The following is an 18,882-nucleotide window of genomic DNA, read 5'->3' as shown; positions in this document are numbered from 1 at the left end:
GCTCCACTCTCTGGCATGTAGTAGGTTGTCTTTAAAGTGACTTAAACGAATGAATAAAGCTGTGTAGTTTTGACCTCTCAGATCCTGGAATCTTCCCTCTCATTCAAATCTTAGCAGAGGGGACACTGCCCTCAGCCTCATAGAATCTCTGCTGCCCTATTCCTGGATAAAACACTTGCTGACAGGCTACAGTGGGATCATCCTTGAGGTACGCTGGGACTTCCTCATGAGCGACAGAAGCTGGGTAAGTTGGGGAAGCAGGACCCTGGGCCAAGGTGGTCCCCAGTTCAATTCTGCATGTTGTAAGAGATGCAGCAAGTCCAGGCTTGGAACCTGGTGCAGAAGAGTCCAAGATGGTCGAGGTGCATGGCAGCAGAAGGTTCCAGACAGTGTGGGATACCTGAAGTTACATGAGATCCAAGCTGGTTGCCCCTTTATTCTGAAAAAAAGAACTCTGAAAGGGACACAATTTGTAGCCTATGACAGAAGAGCACTCCAAGTTAAGGAGCAGCAGGAAGCACAGAAGAGCATGGGGTGTATCTGGGGGACTAACCAGCTATGTGATGGGTGGGTGGATGTGGACCTTGAGCAGCAGGACAAGCCTGGGGAGGAGGCTGGAATAGCTCCCAGAGGGCACTAAGTGCTGGGGGCCTGCAACAGCCTGATTGGAAAATGGAGTGAAAGGGACAAGTGATGTCCATCCTGCAGTCAGAGCACTTTTACAGCTTGGCAGGTGATCCCTTTAATGGGGGTGAGGGAGTCAGATTTGCATAGAGACTACCTTAGTCTGGCTGAACTGCTATAACAAAATACTGGTAGAATGGGTTGCTTATAAACAACAGAAATTTATTTCTCACAATTTTAAAGGATGGAAGTCCATGAACAAGGTGCCAGCATGGCTGGGTTCTGGTGAAAGCCCTCTTTTGGGTTGTAGACTGTGGACTTCTCACTGCTACTCACATGGTGGGAGGGGGCTAGGGAACTCTCTGGGGCCACTTTTGTGAGGGCATTAGTCCCATTCATGATGGTTCCATCTTCATGACCCAACCACCTCCCAAAGAACCCACCTCCTAATACCATCACACTGGACATTAAGATTTCAACATACGATTTTTGAGGGACACACAAATTCATACCATAGCAGAGACCAACAAGGGGACTACAGCTGTGGTCTAGGTGAGAAGCAATAAAAGCCTGAATGAGGCAAATGTCTTTGGGGGAAGGAGAGACATGATCCTATTCAAGAGACAGGAGGCAGCGAGAATGGCCAACATTCAAGGCCTGATCAGGTAAGAGAGACCAGGAAGGTGGGATGATTCCAGGCTCCCTTGCAAGGGGCCTCAGGGGATGATGGTGCCCCACAGTGAGGTGGGGAATTTGAGAAGGTGGCAGACTGAGGGTAAGATCACAATTCCATTTTAGACAGTCAGGTTTGAGGGTTCCTGTCGGATACTAGGAGAGATGCTCAGGGGCAGGTCTGGAATTTCACACAACAGCTGACAGGACATGTGAATCTGAGATTCTGGAGCCATTTAACAGTCAGTAAGGCTCTCTGGGGTTGGATGTATGGGGCGGTGGTACTGAAACCAGCAAGACACAGAGGACCACATAAGGGAGGAGAGAAACAAACAAGGCACTATCCTTTTGAGCCCCAATTTCACCCAGAACCAATGATTGCCATTGTTAGAGGTTCTTCAGTCTTCAAACTGAATACTCAAACGTCAAGGTTAGATTCACAGTTTTTGGTTAAAGCAAGCCATTACCTGTCCCGTAATCCAAGATTTTGCTAAAATGTATTAGCCTTTGATTTTCTAAATCCTATTTCCTTAAAATGCACCAAATTTCTATCTGGGCTTGGAGGCAGAAAATTCCCACCTTAAAATGAAAAGTCAGTCATCAAGGCAGCCTTTTTCTCAGCAGAGGCTTGCACACACAGTGTTGTCAAAGGCTCCTTGTACAAGATCAGTCGGATTTCCTCCTTTTACCGATTTACATATTTTTCCTTCAGCCTTGGGAAGGAGCACTTCGGGATTTTCGAACTTCCTTCTGGCGCGTTGGTTACACAGTCACAAAAGGCAACAGGCCCCAGTCACCGAGGATCCCATGTGCCGAAGAGAAAACGTTTACTGTACAATTTAGCCTGCAGCAAATCCGCCATCGGCATTTTTATAAACCTCAGGGAAAGAAGAAGAAACAAAAGCTGTTGAAATGTGAAAATAATTAAGAGAAGAGACTTTCCCAGGGAACAAACATGGCCCACACTGTACGCAGGGAAGAACAAACAAACTTTGGGGAGGTTATAGAGTTGTAAAACCGTTGTTTACTTCTGAAGAAAGAAATAAATTTGGAGGGGAGCCACCGGGTCTGCAGAATAATAAATCAAGTTCCGGGGGGTGCGGGGGGAAGGAGGGGCCGGACTATAAATCCAGAGTCCAAAACAAAGCAACATTCCAGCAGTCCCTGGTGGCGTGTGAACCTGTACCGGGTGATTTCTGAGATCTGGCCCCTGCCCAGTGTCACTGTCTCCACCATGTCAGCATGCCCGGGGGTGCTCCGCAGCGCTGTCACCCCAGCAGCAAAGCATTCGGTTTGGGTTAAGATTTCTGAACCGAAGTCGCAGGGTTGTTGGACTTTCAAAAAGAAAGGGGGGTGGTGGGGGTGGGAATCAAAACACCCCAGTTCCCTCTTCTTCTCAAGCTAAACTTCCCGCAGCAGTTTCAGCAGTGACAGAAAGCCCCAGCGGCTCAGTCAGGCGCAGCCAGGGCCGGCCCAGGGGGCGGGAGGAAATTCCCAGGGCGCAGGCGCGCCGCTCGCTCGGCCTGGGGGGGCGGGGGGGGGCGCTCCCGCCTGGAGGCCTCTTCCCGCCTGGAGGCCTCTTCCCGCCCGAGGCCTGAGGTCAATTTGCCTGCGAAAGGTCATAACTGAACAGCCTCCCGGGCCGAGGGATTTTTCTCCAGGCTAACGCGTCAAGGTTTCAGAGAGAGAAGAGTCCTGTTTCCTGTTAAGTCAAATCTCCTAGAAACTAAGAGTAACGGAGAACCTGAGTGAGGCCTTTTACAGGGACACAAACACCAGGTGTGAAGTGACAGTTTCCACTTTCAGCTAAGAGCCCGATGACATTCATCGTCTAGACCTTCAGACTTTTCTCTCTCTCTTTTTAGAAGGAAATGAAAGCAGGGGAATTGAATTCATCGGATACGGATTGAGCGCCTACTCTCCGCCAGCTACGCTAAGCCCGGTGAATGCATTGTCCTATGTAACCCTCATGTCAGTGAGATAAATACCATTATCATCTTACGGATGACAACACTGAGGTTCCGAGAGTTCGCGTGCCTGGCCCAGTGTCACATAGCCAGCAGTGCCTGCCTCTAACGTCATTTCTCTTAACCACTAAGCTCTGCTATTCCCACAACACAGGCTCTGCTGGTAGGAGCCATAGCGAACTGACTGAAGAATACAAGAGATCAAATTTTACTAAAGTTAATTAGCTTCATTAAGAGCCGGGTAGCAGTAGTAACAAATAATAATATTGCTAAGACACTGCCGATGATTCAGGATTTACTATGCCCAGGCTAAGCACTTTACATGTTATTTCAACCACCCCACAAAAGTACCCTCTGAGGGAGGTGGTGTCCCCATTTTGCAACTGGGCTGAGTCAGTGAGAAGGCGAAGAACTTCCCTAAGGTCACCTAGCCAGTAAGTGGCCCAATAATCTCAGGGGGTCAACTAGGCTCTAGCAGTGATCCAACACTGGTTCTGATGTAGAAGCTCAGGGTCTTGGTGGTCTCTGCAGAATATCACCTATAGGGAGAAATATTTTTTTGAACTTAAAATGACTAACTGTATAATTGTGCACTACGTCGGGTGCCACCTTAACTGATTTTGGTATGGCCAAAGCCCAAAGGCCTTTGGTTTGGGTTAAGATTTCTGAAATGAAGTCACAGGGTTGTTCGACTTTCAAAAAGAAAGGGGGGCGGGAATCAAAACACCTAGTTCCCTCTTCTTCTCAGGCTAAACTTCTCAAGCTAAACTTTTGGTATGGCCAAAGACCAAAGGCCTAAATGAAAGTATGAGAACAAAACATCAAACTAATTAAACTATCCCTTCTGATTCTATACTTCCAGATATAGATCCCGTTTTCCAGATGAGGAGATCCTGGTTCAAAGGTGAAGTGATTTGCCCAAGCTGAAGCAGCCATATGATGAAGTAACCAGGACAAGCACTGGTCTTTGATACTTTCTGAAGGGCTCTTCCAACCACCCATACTGGCTCCACGACCCATCCTTATTTCATTTCTGCTACTTCTTTCCCTCGCTTTGCTACGTTCATTTTCTGTTGTTGCTCTAACAAATTACTACAAACCTGGTGGCTTAAAACACCACTTCTCTTATGGTTCTTGGGGCCAGAAGTTGGAAATCAGTGTCACTGAGCTGAAATTGAGGTGTTGACAGAGCCACATTCCCTGCAGAGGCTCTAGGAGAGATACATTTCCTCGCCTTTTCTGTGTCTACAGCTGCATTCCTGTATCCCTTGGCTCGTGGCCCCTTCCTCCATCTTGGCAGCTGGCAGTGTAGCCTCTGATTCCGCTTCACTCTTCTTGCAACACGTGGCCTCATCTTTTTGTTGTAGGCAAATCCCCTTCTCTGTTTCCAACCACACATTACCTTCCTTTCCTTCCTTTCAGCTGATATCAAAGTTCCCTCTGCCTCCCTCTTACAAGGACATCTGTGATTGCATCTAGGACCCATCTGGATAATCCAAGATAATCTCCCTGACTCAAGATCCTTCACTTAATTACATCTTCTCCCACGTGAGGTAATAGTTGCAGGTTCTGGGGATTAGGACCTGACATCTTTAGGAAACATTTTTCAGCCCACCATGCTTGCTTTCCCCCTTGAAAATTGCACGTTGCGTTATTTTTCCAGGAGCGGAAGTAGGGTTGAGTTTGGTCATCCACTTCTGTTGCCTTATCTCCTTGGTGACCATGAACACTATACTCACCTGTTTCTTTCCAGTTGTTCCACTTTGTGTGCCAATTGCCCTGTTAGAGTATCCAGTCCCTGATGCTCCTTTCTTTCTGCAGTTCTCATAAGAAAGCTTGACACAAGGCAATGCCTGGTTGAAAGTCAAGTATAAGGAATTAAGTTCATGAAAAGGAGAAAAGTACCTTTGGGGAGCTGATGACCTAATTGAGGGTGTTGCATACGTATGATAAATGATCTGGTAATGCCAAAGATTGTCCACTAAATGCCAAGTCCTGAAGGGCAACAGCAATTAAGAGAAAAGGGTTCTGTGAGCAGAAGAGGTCATGACAGCCTTTCTGGAAGGGCCACAGCCTGCAATGAGTTTTACACATTAGCTAAGATTTTTAAGAAAAGAAGGGAGCTATCCTATTTGAACATCTTCATGAGCTAAGCCTTTTATATCTGCCATCTCATTACTCCTTGCCACACCTGAGGTGGTGGGTATGATATACTTACAAATGAAGAAACTGAGACTTGATCAGAGAGATTGGGTCCCTTTCTCAGCTGGTAGATGGCAGAGCTAAGATCCAATCTTGGGCCACCTGTCCAGAGCCTGCGCACTTTCTATACTCTGGCACCCTTGGCCTTGGCCTGCCACCCTGGCTATAGGGTAAGTAACAGTAACATGGTCATGGTGTCCAGTGTACTCAGGAAGATGCCCATATTGCAACAGGCAGAGGAGCAGAAACCACACATGTGAACACGCAGAAACATGAACACCTAGACCAGCAGAAGTTCTATGCTGGTGGCCCACAGCCTGTCTCAGGCTCGTAGATGTATTTTTGGAAGGGCTCAACCAAGGTTTAAAGAAAATCTGAAGCAGATCCCTGTAGCTAAATGAAAAAAAATATAGCCATTAGCATGGTGAAGGGGGTGTATTTTCATTCCTGCCAGGCAAAATCAGCTGGCTTTAGAAAGGACAGAAGCTCATCACTTTGAGGCCTTAATCTCCAGACGTCTAGAGGCATGTGAGTTTGAGAGTTCTGGTAAAACAATATCTTTCAACATTCAGACATCCATTTGGAAAAACAAAATCAAATATCCTCTGCCTTCAATGTGAATTATAATTTCTAACTAATGTTAACATACTGATTGAAAACAAATCAAAGCACAATTATGTTTTCAAGCAAGACTTCCGCATAGGCCCATCACAATGTGCTTCTTCAGCATCACTGGTATGACTCTATCTGAGATGAATGATAACTCTTGTCAGAAGCATGCTGCTTTAGAGTACAAAACATTTTCATATGCCTTAATTTTTATTATCATCAGAAAAATAGTATGAGTTAATGCTTACTATTCCTGTCTGCAGATGAGAGAACTCTTTAAAATGGCAGCAGTACCTTTTGGAAAGAACACTCGTGTTTGGGTTGAAGCCCTTGTAAGGTCTCAGTCCATGGCTTCCCTTTCCTGGACCACGAACTCTGTATCATAAGGGGCTTGTCAGATAAATTGGCTTGCATGGACCCATCTACCCTGAAATTCTGTGAAGGAAGAGAAAACATTTATAACTCTAAACACATGCACTATTCATTGTAATGGCTTAGAATTGTCAAAATTTGGAATAAACTGTCTTGGTGGGAGGGCTTGGAAGTTTAAGCATCCATTTTGCTCTTCAGCACCAGTCCCATCCTGTGTCTCTGTTGGCCTGGAAGGCCCTCCTGGGTCTCCTCAGAGCCAACCAGATTTTTAGAAGGAATGAACTGCAGCCTGGGGAAATCTCAGTCAGTGTTCTGAGGAAAGTGAGACTCAGCGAGGCTCAGTAACTTGCCTGAGGACACACAGCTAGTGAGTGACAGTGAATCAGAGTTCAGGGCCCCAAGCACACAGGGCAAGACTTTGTAGAGAGTTCCAGGCAAGAGCAGTTTCTCCAGCTCTGAGTCCTCTTGGGATTGAATGTGAATTAAATTCAGATCTGTCCTTGCGCGGGGTGGGGGGGGGGGTTCTTATGTCACATTCAAGCATCACCTACCCCTTGGCCTTTTGGAGAGTCTGAGACCTTAGCTTTAAACATATATATAAGGATTGATGGTATCACAAGGCAGAGCTGTGAATATATCTGAGCCAATGAGGGTATTTGTTTGGGTCTAAAACAGAAGTTTTGTGATTGGCTGTCCCTCTAACAAACTAGTACCACCCATGAGATGTGGCCATGTGCCTGTGGATGGACACTGCCTGGGAGGCATCCTGAGGTGAGCCTGCAGTCCAGGTTCATCCCCAACTTGCCCAGCAATCTGTCACATCTCCTCCACTTCTCTCTACTTTGGCTTCCTCATCTAGAAAATGGAAAGATGATGCGAATGTCCAGAACCATCCTGAAGCCCAAGACCACCAACTCCGCATGAGCCTGGCTCTAAATCTCAGCTTGGTTCCTTACTGGCCATGTTATTTGGGGTGTTGTATTTAATCTTCTGAGCCTCAGACTCTTCATTAGTCAAAGGAGGATAAGCATTACCTTTCCAAAGCTTTGTTAGGATGAAATAAAATGATGAGGGTAAGGAGCCAGGCATTTAGGATAAAGGCAGCCATTTTTGTTCCAATATGAAAGAGGTTTGTGAAACAGAAAGACCTACTGAACTTTAAAGTGGAGGCATCATTATTGCTGGGTTATTGTTACTATCCTTCACAGATGGGCCTGGACAGGAGGCCTGAGGCGGTTGGAGGTAGGAGAAGGCATGAGTCATGGGAGGGCAGCTCCAGGAATTCTCAGTCCAAGGGGCATGACATTTTTGGCCAGTTGTAGAATCCCCCACTGCCTTCTCCAGTCCCACAGACAGACAGAAAGACAGACAGACAGACACACACACACGTACACACACAATATTAAAAAGCAAACCACAGCATTTAAAAACCTCCCTTTGGTTTTGCCTTTCCTTCCCCCATGTATTGTTTTTGGGAAGAGCTGTTTCAGCCACAGCGCTGCCAAGAAAACAGGGTGGTTTCCCTTGACCACTGGCCATGAATATGTGCCTTTTCCTAAGCTTTGGTGCAGGAGCCCACAAGTGATTTTAAAAAATAATAAAATTCTTCTCTATAAATAAACCCTTATGCTTTCTGCTGTGGGTCTTGGAGGGATGAGTTTCCTCTTCTTTTGAACTAATTAAGGGCTACATTCCCCCCCCCCCAGAGGAACCACACATCGTGAAGTGGGAGATATTCTGGGTAATCGTCCACCATTGTGTTTCCGTCAACACAGGAATGGCAACATTCTGGAACTTTTACTTAAAGAGCCACCCCGCTCCTCACCAGACACACATTCCTCCACAGAAAACCCCATCCCCCGTTCCCCTAGAGATTTTACTATTGTGGCCTTTACTGACTTTCCAGAGTTGGGCAAATTAAGCATTTGCAAGAATTTACTCAGTGACATGGAGCAGTGAAAGAGGATAAATTCTGGAGTCCAGAGACCTGGGATTGAATTCTGACTTTGTCCTTGACTAGCAAGGTGATTCTGGGCAAGGGACTTAACATCTGTGTGCCTGCCTCGGCTTCATCTCGAAAATGGATCCAGTACCTATGGGCCGTGGCAAAAATGGAGTGTAATAGACTGCATGTAGAGCCTCAAGCACACAGTCGGTATTTAATAAATGCTCATTGTTATGTTCTCAGCATGAAATTGTCAGTAAGAAAAAGAAGGCTCATTCTGCTGGGCTCGTGGGGAGGACGTCACAGAGGGATAACTTGTAGGGATGGGGTGGGGCTAAGGGAGCCGATAGGGGATACTGAGGCACCCAGAGACCTGCCACAGTGGGGAGGTAGCACTACCCCTGTACCTGAAGGCAAAAGAGGAGGGCCAGGTGTTGCTGGAGCCCCGTTAGTGGTAGAGCTGGAGGAGAGGGGCCACTGGTAGGAGCTGTAGTTTGAGGCACGTGGTCACTGACAGACAGGAGCACAGAAGCAGGGAGGGACCTGGGGGGAAGTATCCCAATCTCTTCTCCCCACTCTGATCTCTTGTGATGCCTATCACTGGCTCACCTGGAAGACAGAGGCAAAGCAGCCCGCCCCCTGATGCAATCACATGGGGGCAGCCTCCTAGAGCACAGTGCAGACCAAAGAACAGATATCAGTGGAAAGAGGGTGCAGATGGTGAATCACCAGGCTGGTCAGAGAGCGGAATTCCTTGTGATTTACATATTGGCTAGTATTACTCAACCCAAACCATAAACAAAACTCTTGCAAAAATCCTAAACTGGTGATTGCAATCACATCACTTTAGGCCTCAAAACTCGACATTGTTCCCCACTGCCTAAAGAAATGAGCCCCCTACCTCCACCCCGGGGATCCTGTCCCAGGCCCCCTCTACCGGCTTATCCCCTGTCTCTCCCCTACTTGCACCTTCTGAAAGGCCCATGTCCTGTCACGCCTCTTGGCTTTGCTCTTGCAGTTCCATTTGAAACTTTTGATGGGTGTAAGTCCTCCCCAGTCCTCCGTCCCTGTCTTCTCAGCTTTACCGACTTCTTGTCATCCTCCACCACTCAGGCAGGGCACCGCCTCTTACAGGCAATGCGCCTTGCCCATTTCCCACTGAGTTCTCATATAGGGGCGGCCGAGTGTTAACCACTGAGGCTCTGGAGCCAGCCGGCCCAGCGTGTTCTTTCTGGCTGCAACATTTTCTAGCTGCACTATGTCCTTGCCACTGAACCTCTCTGTGCCTCAGTATCATCATCTGTAAAATGGGGGATGATAGCACCCACCTCACAGGGTTTTCCTAAGGATTGAACGAGTCCCTGTGTGCAACTCAGAAGAGTGCCTGCCTGGCATAGGGTAAGAACTTAATATTAGCCAATTTATTGTTATTTTTTATTATCACTACATCATAGTTCCTCCTTTCAGCAATTCAACTATAGGGTCTACATATGTATTCCCAGTGCCTAGTCCACATAGTAGGTGCTCAATAAATGACCGATGAGTGAAGGAATGAACAAGGGAATACGTGAATGATACTAGGACTCAAAGTGAGTTTCTGCCATCTGGTTCGGGCTTTTGTGTGAAGCAGACCATAGGCCTTTTCTCAAGAATATGAAGAGCTAATGAAGTCAGATCCAGAAAAGTCAAGCCCCTCCAGGGCAAAACTGGGCCACCCAGCCGGGCAACTCCCCTATAGGCCTAGTTTGGGTGGGTCCCTGCCCTGAGCAGCCAGCCCCTTTCTCATCTAATTGTGTGATAAAAGAACTAGCTCCTCCACCCTTCGTACTTCCTCCTGGCACATTAAAAACCAAGAGCAATGATCTGCAGTCATGTCAGGGGGAAGACACACACGTCCCCATCCAGGCAAATTTCACCATTAGGACGTTGGAAGTGGAGACCTGTGATCTGAGAATCAATCCCATGAGCCCCCGGGGTCTTCCTCTGTGTTCCTCAAGTCGCTAGGTCCTAGGAGCAGGTGGGGGCTTGGGGAGGAGGGATGTCGAAGCTCTGCTAAAGACGCAGAGCAGCCCTGACTCTCCTCTGGGCTTCTATGACCTCCTCCTTCCTTCCATTCACACATCTGTGTTCCCTGCCATATTCAGGGAAAATAAAATGCAAGGTCCTACCAAGCCCGCATGGTCTGCTTCCTGGCTGCCCCTCAACCCACGTGCTCCCCACTGCCCCTCGGCTGCCACTCTCCCCCCGGTGTGTGGGCCTCTCAGCGGCTGCCCCACTAACTGAGCAAAACTTGCTCTTTTCTTGCTGAAAAGGCTCTTGCTTCAGACATCCCCAGGGCTCTGTTCTTTTCCATGTTCGTTTATTGGCTCTTGCATTTAACAATTTTTTTAATTTTTATTTTTAATTATGGTAGGAAAGACATACACGACTTTTCATCTTCACCATTTTAAAGCATACAGTTCAGTGGTATTAAGTACATTCACACTGCTGTCTCCAGAACTTTTTTCATCTGGCAAAACTGAAACGCTATGCCCATTAAACGTGAACTCCCCATTCCCACTCCCCGCCAGGCCTTGGAACCACCATTCTACTCTCTGTCTCTGTGAATCTGACTACTCTAAGTGGAATTATACAATATTTGCCCTTCTGTGGCTGTCTTATTTTGCTTAGTATCATGTCTTCTAGGTTTATCCGTGTTGCAGCCTGTGTCAGAATTTCCTTCCTTTTTAAGGCTGAATAATATTCCATGCATGTGTATACTCCATTATGTTTATCCATTCATCTGTTAATGGACACTGGGCTTGCTTCTACCTTTTGGCTATTATGAATAATGCTGATATGAACATGGGTGTACAAATGTATGTTGGCGTCTCTGCTTTCATTTCTTTGGGGTATATACCCAGAAGTAGAATTGATGAAGTGTGTGATAATTTTATGTTTAATTTTCTGAGGAGCCGGTAGACTGTTTTCCATAGCAACTATGCCATTTTACATTCCCGATAACAGTGCACAAAGGTGCCAATCTCTCTACATCTTTGTCAGCACTTATTATTTTCTGTTTTGGGTTTTGGGTTTTGTTTTAATCGTACCCATGTGAGGTGGTATCTTACTATGGTTTTCAACAGATAATTTTTGTGGACCTACTATGGTCTGGGTCTAAACTGGATAATTGTCAGGAAATACAAATAAAGTCCAGTTCTTGCCATCCAGGAAGAGAGAGGGCAGCAAAATTAAACCTGAAATGAGCCATACCTGGAACTAAGCCCCTACAGATATTATCTTATTTAATCCTCACAATCTCCCTAAGGTGAGTTTAATTATCCCACATTAATGAAGAAACCTAGTTCACCAAAGTTTGGTGACTTCCAGAGCTATTACATGTGACAAGACTAAAAACACATATTTTTGAGACTCAAAAGCCTATGCTCTGTTCTCTATGACAATTGTTCTCAGATATTTTTAAAATCTAGCTAAGCAAAAAAATATATATATATAAATAACTTTGAGGCACCAAAAGAGTGTTGCCAACTTTTTATTTCGCATAACAAAGAACATTGGAAAACAATTAATTTGCCATAATGTCACTGTTCTTGCATAGGAAGAAAATTTAACCACATATCCTTCGGAAAACACACACACACATGATGAAGTTTATTCAACTGAATAAACTTAGCTTTATGAAAACCTCACTCCACTGTCCTACCCCAGTAGTGAGGATCGTTTCCCAAACTGTGACTGTCCTTGTCTTCTAGATGGCAAGTGCCTGAGCCTAGAAGGCCCTCAGCCAGGTGCTGTGGGAGATGCCAAGCTGAGTGTGAGTCGGCCTTGGGGGCAATTTGGACAGGCACAGAACAAGAAAATTAAGTGTCCCTGCAGGTTAGCCAGCCTGCTCTGCAAGTGACGAGGAGGTAGGAAGCTTTTCCAAATCCTGCCACTTTTGCCATCTTCATGACCTGTCTTAAATTTTTCTCCTCCCTCGCTCTTATACTAGTCCAGGTCCTGTTTTGGGGAGGAAATTAAAAACTCCCATACAACAAGAGCCACCATAAATAGAGGGAAAAGATGAGCCATGAATGGCAAAAGCAGGTATGTATTAAAGAATTTATAAAATGAAGATTTGTATTAAAAATATATAAGGTAAGGGGTGCCTGGGTGGCTCAGTCAGTTAAGCGTCTGCCTTAAGCTCAGGTCATGATCCCAGGGTCCTGGGATGGAGCCCCATGTCGGGCTCTACACTCAGCACGGAGTCTGATGGAAATTCTCTCTCCCTCTGCTCCTCCCCTGCTCGCTCTCTCTCTCCCCCCCCAAAATAAATAAATAAAATCTTTAAATATATATATATAAAGTCTCAGGAAGAAAAAAGAGAGTGTCTTAGACAGTAATACCCTATGTCTCTGCCCCCCGCCTCACCCAAGTGTAAAAAGTCCCTCACACCCACACAGAGAAATGACTCAAAATTGAGATTGAATCAATCCATCACGCTGCTCAGAGGGTATTTGGCTGTTCTCACAGTGGCCAGCTCAGGATTTGGGTCCAGACGGCCTGGTTTCCACCCCAGCTCCCCCTTTACTAGCTTCCTGACCTAGAGCAAGTTATTTAACCTCTCCGGGTTTCAATTTCTTCCTTTATGAATGAGGATAGTTGTATGTACCTTATAAGGTGGTTGTGTGAAATAATTAAGTCCCTACTTCTAGAAGTCACTACTTTACAACATTGCCTGGCCTGTGGCAAGTGTTTAAGAATTTTTAGCATCATCTGCAGGAAACCCTCCAAGACAGAACTTTCTTCCCTTCCTGCCAAGGCTTTTGTACTTCCCTAAGACCCTGAGTACGCCTTCATCACATTTAGAGAAATGATAAGATATTCACCATGCAGGAAAGTATAAAGGATAATATAATGAACAGTGCTGTTTCTTCCATTCTGCTCTTCACATCTTACCATTTGACCATGTCTGATTCAGATTTTTTTTTTTAAAGCAGGAAGTAAAGATGTGGCCCCTTGTGAGCCTATTTCCAATCTCTTCTTTTACTCCCCAGACGTGGCCACTATTCTGGTTTTAATGTTTTCTATTCCTTTGTGAGCACTTACACATTACCTACATAAGCAGTGTGTGGTAGTATTCTCCAGGGTTAAAAACCTTTAGTGATTTCCCTTTGCCTACAAGATGAAGTGTAAGCTACTTTGCATGACAAACAGCAGTAAAACACCCCCAGGCCCAGGCCTTGTTGGCTCCTCCTGGGGTAGGTATTATTCTGCTAGCATCTGGGCTTCAGACACACCACAGGGCTCCTTTCGCCCCCAGCACACCAAGCATCTTCACACACTGACTTCCTTTGACACCTTTATATTTAACACAACTGTGACAACTCCCTCTCTCCCCTGCCTCAACATAATATTACCAAGGCTTCACGGGCGGGGGGTGGGAGGTTGGTCTGCAAATGAGCAACTGTGTGCCAGACTCTTCTATGTTATAGTCACATTTAATTTTCACAACACTGAGTATAGACCTGTGACCTCATTTTATAGACAAGGAGGTCAATGTTCAGAGATGTTAAGTGACTTACTAAAGACACACAGCTATGCTTTCTATAGCTGAAAGTGGCAGAATCATAGGCTGAACCTTCATGTGTCTGGTGCTCTGATTCTTGACCCACAGTTATCCTGGTTCGTGAGGACCAGGAGTAAAACCTGGCTCTGCCCTTCACTTGTTTCTTGACCTTGGACAAATCACTTCTCCTCTCTGAGCCTCCGTTTCCTCATTTGTCAAATTAGAAGACTGTACTCAATGGTCTGGAAGTCCCCTTCCTTCCTAGAGACACAGAATTCTCTGCAGTGCCCCTATAGTCCTATCCATTCCTTCAGTCTAGGGCGTTCCCACTGAGAATAGTCAAGTCTCTGAGGATGATCCCAAGTCAGCAGAAACCTGACAATCCTCTTCCACACTCCTTAAAATTTTTACACCAGTCTCTCAACTAGCAACTCCTGCCACAGGTCTGCATGTCTAGGCTCATTCCTGGCTTACTGCATCTCTTCCTGAAGCCAAAAACCCATAAGGAGAAGAGAAAGAGTGAATCCAAAGACAACATTCTCATGAAATTACATCAAATTCTGCTCACTTTCTGAGTGACCATGTGCAACCTACTGCCCCACTCTGAGCCTTGATGACCTCACTTGTAAAACCCTGGGGGTTGGTTTCCAGTAGACTGAGGTCCCTTCTAGATCTATCCTTCTATGATGCTGGGATACTACAAACCACCTATGGCCAGAACTTACTTATAGAAGAATGAACCATCAAACAAAGGCCCATTCTCCCTGGGACCTCAACATATTCAGATGTCTTTTTGGAATCCAGAAGTCCCTAGTTATCTGCAGGGGGATATGTTCCAAGTCCCCCAGTGGATGCCTGAAACCACAGATAGTACCAAACACTATATTTACTATGTTTTTTCCCATACATACATAGGATCAAGTTTAATTTATAAATTAGGCTCAGTAAAAGATTAACAACAACAATAGTAAAATAGAACAATTATAACAATATACTGTAATAAAAATTATGTGATGTGGTCTCTCTCTCTTCCAAAATTACTTACTGGGCTGTACTCACCTTCTCCTGATGAGATGAAGTGACACGAATGATGTAGACACTGGGACACAGCGTTAGGCTGTTACTGACCTTCCAACGGTACACCCAGGAGGAGAATCATCTGCTTCCTGGCCGTGGTTGACAGTGGGTAAATGAATCTGTGGAAAGAGAAAGCATGGGTGAGGAAACTACTGTAACTTGCCACTATCCCAACTTCAAAGTCAGACTGGAGGGAAGGTTCCCAAAAGAGCAGGGATTTGAAACTGAGAAGAAGAAGGAAAGAAGGGAGTAAAACAAAGTCCTATCCAACCCACTCAAGACATTAAGGAAGGTAGACGAGTTTGCATAGACTTCACAGTCAGGTGGTCTTAGAGTCAACTCCCCATTCCATCACTTACTATGTAAACTTAAACATGAACTTAATAAACTTAACCTCTCTGGGCCTGTTTCTACATCTGTTATAAAAAGTAGGCTAATCATTTTTACTTACAATGACTTGTGGGGCTTGAAGGAGATGGTGTGTGAAAGTGGCTGTTCAGTGCAGTGAAGGTGTTCCAAATTGCTCATTGTTTTCATCGTGTGTTTCCTATTTAAAGAGAGTCAGGGACTGCCAAGAAAACACAAAGAAACTTAAGGCCAGATGTTTTCCAGCAAACACATCAATGAGAAACATGCTCTGGGAGCATCCTTCATCACAGTATCCTAGAACTGGAAGTGACTCTACTAATTTATCAATTACAGAATAATTACACCCGATTCAGTACTCTCTATCCTCACTGCCCACCACTGCTTGAATGCTGGCACTGAGGAGGGGATTCCACTGCTTGCCAGAATAGTGTAGTCATAGACAGAGGTGAGGTGAGGCAGACCACTGAAACACTGAATGTCAGACCCAGTGGCCCTTCCAATAAATGAGGCCTCAATCTCCTTTACAACCCAATTGTCACCAGACTACCTGCAGTTTTCAATCCCCTCCAAGGTCTATTATTCCACTGAGGCTTTGTTCTTGCTGTTCTCTTTCCTGGGGACCCTCCCCTCTTCCTGACCTAAGGAGACATCTACTCATCCTTTAAGATGAAGCTCAAACATCACCACCTCTGAGAAGTCCTCAGTGAACTCCCACCCCAAGCTGGTTTAAGTGTTCCTCTGCATCCCCAGCTCCTTTTACTGAGCACTCAACTAATACGAGTGATATGATCTGTTTATGTTTCGGTCTCCTCCTCGGACTGGGGTTCCTCAAAACCGAGGACCTTACCTTACAAACCTCATATCCCAGCTCTTCCCACAGGGCCTGACTCAATGAACAGAAGCTGTGTGAGATGCTGAGCTGCCCAAGGAGGCAGAGAGGCCTGTGTGGCGCAGGTAGTGGCTATGTTGCCTCGGGAGGAGCTGTCCAGGGACTGTGGGTGGCAATAATTAGAGCCTGGGTCTGGTCTCCTGAGTAAGAGGAAATGGAGAAGAAAGGTTTTTATTTCAGAAATGCTCTGGGAGTTGTTTTGGTTTTATGTCTGTCTGCCACCAGCTGAATTCATGGAGAAGCCTGTTGAAAGCATCATGACAGACGTTTCTTTGCTTCTCCATTATACCCAACAAATTGGTGGGATGCTGGACACATGTCTCAACCAAATTATGCTCCAAGAGCAAGATGGGAACTATTCTTTGAGGGGGTTTTGAACAAGGTAACAGGGTGTAATGCCATTACATGATAACCAAGTTATTTGGTCATTTGGGAGAAGGAGAGATGGACATTCTGCCAATTCACATACTTGACATTGTGCTAGGCACTTTCCACATGTTAGTTTACAATACATCTGTGAAATTCGGGATTGGTTGTCTATTTCACACATGGAGAAACTAAAGGTCTAGATGTCAAATAACGTGTGTGTGTGTAGAAAGCATCTTTATTTTTCTTTCTTTCTAAATTTAAATTCAATTAGCCAACATATAGTACATCATTAGTTTCAGATGTTAAATAACTTTTAACTAGTTCTTCATGTAGTTAGGGACTGAACCAGGTATAATCCCCAAATATACACTTTTTTACAGTCCCAGAACCAATGAGGTAAAGATTATAAGTTACCTGCCAAATATCCATCTTCCCCTTTACGCTTACATGTGGAACTCCCACTCCCCTGGGCAAATTGCCATCAAGAATAAACATATTTCCCAGTCTCCCTTATGGCTGAAGAAGGTTCTATCCAATGGTATATAGTTAGAAGGGGCAAGTGGGGTTTCAGAGGAGGCTCCTGGTAAGGGAAAGAGCCTGCACCCTTTGTTTCCTGATTTCTCCTGCTACTAAGCAAGGATCAGGTGTGCTACATGGAACTCCAGAAGCCATGTTGGATCTTGAAGTGACCTTGAGGTTGGAAGCCATATGCTCAAATGGGGGCTCTGACAACTATGGAGCCTGTAACCAACTCTGCGCCATCAGACTTCTTTCCTATGACCAAGGAAATTCTGGTGTGGGTAAGTCTCTGTTTCTAAAGCTGAAATAATACTTATGATGTCTCAGCTCAATTGCAAATTCCCTGTGGGCCTGTACGCAAGTTGTTTAAACATTTTGGACCTCAGTTTTCTCATCTGGAAAATAAGTTGATTGAATTAGAAGGGCATTTTCGAGAAAGTTCTTTCTGACACTAAGGGACCCAGATACACAGTATCACACCAGGCAGCCAGCACCACCGGGTCTGCAAAAGCCACAGAATAGAAAAGCCTCTTTTCTAGGGATTTTCAAGTTAGTTAGAAAGAGAAACAGAACATTCATTCATTCATTCATTTGGAGTAGTGGATGTGGTGGTGTACTGCCCAGATGCCCCCTTAAGGGCATCTCCCCAGGTGCCAGGAGTGTTGGCTACTGAGAGTTCACAGCTGACTTCCTCTCCAAGAATTGCCCACTTGGAGGGTGCTGCCTCAAGCAAAGCCATGCCTGCTTTCTGACAGCCTGTTTTCATCAAAGGATTAATGTGGACGGTTCAGAGCCTGGCCCCCTTCCCTCAATTTGTGACAGCTTAGAAGGCCATCCCACCTAGAGTCCCAGCCCAAACCCCACTTGCCCCTTCTAACTAGTTCTCCCCCACCTGATCCTGCTTTGCTTACTCCCTCATGGGTGGTACTCCCAAAAGCACTCCTCCTAAACTGTCTGCATACAAATCCCCACCTCAGAGTCTGTTTCCCAGAGCACCCAGCCTGAGACTGTTGGTAGCAACATGGCACTGTATGGGATTTTGGATCCCATCATGGGGCAGGGAGAGTGCTGAGAGCTCCTGGCATGCTGAAGCCCTGAGATTGGGAGGACTTCTGCTCTTGGTGAGCAGGGGTGGGATCACAGTAAGAGGAAAGCACTGGCTGGTGCTTGGGGGGGATGTTCGAGAGCTTTGGGGGGAAAGTAGTCATTATTAAGACTATGGAAAGAGATGGCTCAACTGAGTGTGATTGATGTATTGGAGAGAGTCAATGAAAGGCTGGAAGTGATTAATCACTAATTTAAGACAAACTATGAAAGTCAGAGGGGAGGGCCTCCTTGGCAGCATATCAAGAGATTCTCCTCTCTTGCAGCTGGAGAGCAGAAAATCTGAGGACTGGGCCTGCACTTAATTAAAAGGGTAGCAGAGATTCAGTGAAAGTATCATTTTCCACCCTGCTGTGACTAAGGTCAGGGCCCTGTTTAGGAAGGAGTGGGACCCTCAGATATGGGGTGAGCACATGTGGGTTGATGTACTTGAGAACCTGGGACCCTGCCCCTCCAGCTGTGCTAGATCTTCTGGGCTGCAGAAGTGGCCCAATATTCCCAGTTATGGACCAATCTCCCCCCTGCTTGAAGATGACAGCGGAGGACTTGGCCCAACAAGGTAGCACACATCTGCTTCAGGACTTCCCTTCCAGGCCACCAGACCAAACACTAGGAC

At 45.9% G+C, this 18,882-nt stretch overlaps 1 long non-coding RNA gene across 1 annotated transcript; it reads right to left on the bottom strand.

Annotated features, from left to right (window-relative positions):
• Nucleotides 1-405: 405 nt before the first annotated feature.
• On the bottom strand, nt 406-15,768 carry LOC115938094 (uncharacterized). The gene is made up of 5 exons (XR_014144883.1): nt 15,468-15,768; nt 14,999-15,135; nt 6,369-6,509; nt 5,003-5,116; nt 406-2,174 (listed from the first exon to the last, which is right to left on the bottom strand). It is a non-coding gene; the product is annotated as an uncharacterized LOC115938094 (long non-coding RNA).
• Nucleotides 15,769-18,882: the final 3,114 nt, after the last annotated feature.

The sequence above is a fragment of the Leptonychotes weddellii genome, chromosome 4, assembly GCF_054177405.1.
Source record: "Leptonychotes weddellii isolate Sample4059 chromosome 4, ASM5417740v2, whole genome shotgun sequence".
NCBI classification, from domain to species: Eukaryota; Metazoa; Chordata; class Mammalia; order Carnivora; family Phocidae; genus Leptonychotes; species Leptonychotes weddellii.
This window is presented reverse-complemented; position numbering and strand designations above follow the sequence as displayed.